A 5476-nucleotide genomic window follows, 5' to 3' on the forward strand; every position below is an offset into this window, starting at 1 on the left:
ATCCACAATTGGTTATCAAAGGGTGTTTCCCTGTAATGGGGATTGTAATTAAGAGACACATTCTGTCTTGAATGGGTCGAACCCGAAATAATAAAAACTCTATTCACTAAATGAATACGAGTGAAATTATGTTGGGTGACATTTACGCTAGCTGTGTGCAGATTTTCTCTCAACAAGGTTATATATGTCATTTAATAATTGATAATAGAGTGAGGTCAAGTGAGCAGATTTGGAGGTCCCAATAGAAAAACTCATTCAATTTCTCTTACTATGCAATAATTATTAATTAGAAATAAGGGTATCTTATACCCTAACATGCTAGCTATGGTGTTAATAGATTAGGGTTTTAGATAATTTGTTGGTAGGTACATTAGTTTGTACGTACCTGAGAGTTGGTTATCCCTCAGATCTATTTTTTGCAGAGCAGATAAGTTGAAGATTGTAGCAGGTATGGAACCTGAAAATTGATTACCAAACAAACTAAATACTTGAAGTTTGAATAAGGACCCAAACCATGACAGAATGACACTCATGAACTTGTTGTTTCCCAAGCTGATAAACTTCAACCGACGCAAGTGAGCCAATTCCTGAGGCAATATACCATGGAAACTGTTATTGCTAAAGTCCATATTAATAAGAAATGATAAGTTTCCTAACTCCGGAGGAATGGTGCCTGTGAGACCAAAGTAAGAGAGGTTCAAGTCTGCGACTCGATGATGGCGTTCACCACAAGTGACTCCAACCCAGTTACAAACAGGGGTTGTGGTTGACCAGTTAGTGAAGACTATGTTTCTAGGGTCATTGGTGATACAGGCTTTGAGAGCAAGAAGAGCAGACCGTTCTGTGGTGATGTTAAGGTTGGTTTGTGCTGCCGTAGTTAAGCAGCTAGCCACCTCACAACAGATCAAGTATATCAGGAAGAACCAAGTAACTCTCTCCATTGTTTAAATAATGGATATGCAAAGTATGTGGAATTGTTCACTGAGGAGAGTTGCAAGAGGAACTAGCTGGAGATAGTTCAATATATACACACACACTACTAATTCAGAGAGGTTATAGGTCTCCGCTTAATTTTCAATCAAAACATATGCAAACTGACAGCATGTCTAAAGACTTGAGTAGTGCACATACAAATATAATTGACAAGGAAATATGTAGGTCAAAATGTTAATGGATGGATTAATCAATCCATGAGAAGATTGACAAGGAAATGTGTGGATCAAATTGTTAAGGGATGGAATCGTCAATCCAAGAGAAGGTCCATAGTAGCTAAACTTCATTTTTGGAGAGAGTGGTGGAAATGCGTGAAAGACAAGCTCAAAGACTTGAACAACAAATGAACTCATCAAAGTAGACTTAAGAGCTCTCCTTTGTCCATCAATCGCAGAGAAGACTCTCCTTAGATGGCCATGTTTTCAGGATTTTAGCTCTCCATTTAACAATATAAAATAAGATAAAAGGGTGATTCTAATTGAACCTCCAAATTTGATTTTTGGACCTTACCTACTTATTAAACATCCAATTCACTTTTTTGAATACTTAAAACGATAAGTACACCTCCTTAATTTTACCAAAACACCCTCAAACAATTAAATTTGTATCCTAAACCATTTGTTTTTTTTTTTCCTTTAATCTTTATCAATTCAACCAAGAGGAATTTTGTGAAAAAGTTGCCTACATTTTTGGAGTACTTAAGGTGGCGAAATCTGAAAGTGATTCTTAGAGGAGCCGAACAAGTAGACATTTTTAAAGATCTTTTTGCTAAATCCATATCATAGTTTTGTTTTGCAATATGAATGGTTCTAGAAAAAACTTCGGTTCTCAAATAAATAATATATATATATATATATATATATACAGTCTTCCTGTGCTGAGGATCTCCTCAGATTTTAAAATCTAAATATTTCCTTGAATAGACTTACTTTTTGATCGCATATCCATATTTCGACAATTCAGTTTTTAGGTCCTAATGTATAGATCACTTCTGCAATTTTCAGCCAAATTGATGATCGTTAAGGAATCGAACTAGATTGAATCAATGAACGAACCAAATCTGTCCAACCTGAATAGTTTGTGTTCATAATTGTAAATCATAGTTTTGAACGTCTTAACGATCATCAATTTGGCTGAAAATTTGCAGAGATGATCTACTCATATATAGCTAAAAACTGAATAGTTGAGATGTGAATATGCAATCGAAGTGAGTATATATATATATATATATATATATATATATATATATATATATAGATCGATTAATCTTACTAAAAGGAGTTGATTTTGGATCATAATTAGTAATAACTACATCTAAATATTCTATGAATTTAGTTTAAGAAAATTTTAAATCAGACTGTTTTGAATTTGCTTTTGTATTAAACGACGGGGTAATGTATACAAATTAATTATTTTTACTCAATTGTTTTAGGTTAACTATAAAATTATATAGGTACTATGAGGAAATTCCTTAATTGTGTTTTCTTTTTTTCTCTTTACTGTATGACAAACAAAATTGAGTTGAATCTATATTCTGGCTTTCTTGTGGAAATTGAGATTGCCACCATTAGATCATCAAGCTTAAGCTTTTAAGCTAGCCGCCGTACAAGAAAATAAGTATACCAGGAAGAGCCAAGTAACTCTCTCCATTGTGTGAATAATGGAAATGCTACGTGTGTACATGGAATTGTTAACTAAGAAAGAGAAGAGTTACAAGAGGAACTGACTAAAGATAGTTTAATATATACACAAACTACTAATTTAGAGAGGTTAGCTGTCTGCACTTACTAGTGGATGGAATAATCAATCCAATAGAAGGTTCATAGTGGGATTAGTGGCTAGACTTCTTTGGTGGTGAAAGTGATGAAAATGCGGGAAAGACAAACTCAAAGACTTGACTAGTTATAGATACAAGTGGATGAGATCATCAATCCAATAGAAGGTTCATAGTGGCTAGACTTCGTTGGAGAATGTAATGGAGTTGACAAACTCAAAAGACTTGAACAACAAATGGAACCATTCAAGTAGGACTTAGTGCTCTCCTTTGTCAATCGCACTAAAAAAAAACTGAGCTTCAACCACGATCTGAATTTGTGTGCATTGATCTCAATAGGCACACTTTTTCGTGTTCCAATAATAACAAATCAAGTTAACCCTTACAATAGTTTGTTGGAATGCCTGATCCACATCACCACATGTTCTGTAGACGACAAAAACTACATAAGTCCAAGCAACATAGACGTAGACATGCAATATGAAAATGATAAGTCCAAGTAAAAATCTATATATTATCAAACATTGTGTAAAAACATATACAAATAAATTATTGGCTCCTCTAAAGTGAGGATTGTGTGAAGTTATATAAATTTCATAAAATCTTAATCATTTAATTAATCCAATGGTTATTAAAGTGGCTGTACATACATGTACATTTGCAAACATAATTAGCTATAATGGGCCACGCTCATTGTACTGCCAAAGGTACTAATTCCAACTAAAGGAATGACATGCAGACACACCGCCAGGTGGGCTACAGCCTCAGCGTTGGACCACCTCCAGATCACCTCCGATGCGCCGCCACGCGCCACGCCAAGATGGCATCGGAAGCTCCTGAAACTGGGAACTGAATCATATCAGTCCCACATCGAAAACAAAGAGAAGGTCAACCTCTTCCTCACCTATAAAAGGTTCTCTCCTCTCTCCTCATTAATTACGCATTCAATACTTACCTACTGTTACTTTGTCAACATAAATACATTGACTAACTCAGGCATCAGAGAGTTGAAGACAGCCCGGCGCGGTCTCCCTCTGACGCCCATTGTATTTTACTTGACAGATAACGGGAGCCACAAGAACAACACAAATGTCGATCCGCCCACCGGATCAGCGTTAACTAAGGTCCAGCTACCGCTGGACTTTTAGACATTAACATTGGCGCCGTCTGTGGGAAACCTTGAACAAAAGGTCATCCCACTACAATCACCATGACTAACGGTAGCGGGGGAAACGCTGAAGAGCAGGCAGAACAGCCCGCCATCCCCCAACCCTCCGACCCCGTGATCGGCGTTAACCGCGCACTATTCACAACCCCGGCCAACCCCGGCGGTGAGGCAAATCCAGGCAGCAGCCGCCCTTCAGGCCAAGATCTCGTCACTATGTATGAGCTGGCACTGGCGGATCTTCATAAGGCAAACAGAGAACGTGAGGCGGAGCGCAAGGAAAAGGCTGAAGCCCAAAGACAGATGGCTGCGCTCATGACATGTTTTGAGGAACTAAAAAAGACTCTGGCGGCCACCGACCGCCCGACACAGAGCGAGCAGTCACGTAGCACCAGGCGTAGTCGACCCAGCACCGGCACATTGGTACCAGGGCCGGTCGTACAGATGCATGTACCGCTGAACCCACCTGGGTTGTCAAGAATGGGACCGCCGCCCATACCTCAACTAATGTTAGAACAGGTGGCGGAATCACTTCCGCACACCAACCGCTCGGAGGACAGGGCAAGGACTGAAGGTGATCCACCTATGCCGAGGCGCAGGCCATCCCGGCATGTCATTCAGGCCGATTCCGCCGACGATGCAACCGCCCAGCTATTGGAAAGGATGCGCCAACTGGAGCAGAGGTTGATCCGGGCGGAGACGGGCGTCCCAGCCCCAACTCGGAATCCGCTCTTCACTTCCAGACCTGGGCCCTTTTCCGCTGCAATTCTGCAGGCTGTCAGACCGGCATATGCAAAAACCCCAAAGATGTCGCATTACGGCGGAATGTCCGATCCCTTTGTCCACATGGACACCTTCAAGAAGGTCACCAACAACAAGGGGTTCGACGACGCCACCTTATGCCATTTGTTCAGCGAAACGTTGGACGGCGAGGCAATGAACTGGTTCTTTGAGTGTCCGCCAGGGTCTGTCGGCTCATTCCATGCACTGTCACAAGCTTTCCTCTCCCGTTTCATCTTATTATCCGCCGGACATCACAACACAAGTCAGCTGTTCGGCGTTAAGCAGGGGGAGGACGAATCACTGAAGGCCTTCGTCACAAGGTGGCGGGCGGCAGCGTCTCAGTGCCGCGACCTAGACAAAACTATGGCATCGGTAGCCTTCAGGAAGGGACTCCTCAAGGGACCATTCCTCTATCACCTCAACTACAATCATCCCAATGCGACGTACGACCACGTCATGAGTGAGGCGGTCATTCACGCCCAGGCGGAATTCATCACATATGGAGAAACCCCACCACCACCAGCAACGCCAACAAGGTCAACACAACCATCCTCCAGTCACCAGGAAACAGCTAACAAGACCCCCTCAGCACCACCAACTGACAAGAAAAGGGAGTGGCAGCAGGGCCACCACCAGAACAAGCGGCAGAAGGAACATCATTATCATAGGGGAAACCGCCCAACTCATGGGGATAACCGCAACAAACAGATAGAGTCCTCGCAGCGGTATGCAGTTTTCAAGGTCCTAACGGCCTCGTATGA

Source organism: Rosa chinensis, chromosome 2, assembly GCF_002994745.2.
Source record: "Rosa chinensis cultivar Old Blush chromosome 2, RchiOBHm-V2, whole genome shotgun sequence".
NCBI classification, from domain to species: domain Eukaryota; kingdom Viridiplantae; phylum Streptophyta; class Magnoliopsida; order Rosales; family Rosaceae; genus Rosa; species Rosa chinensis.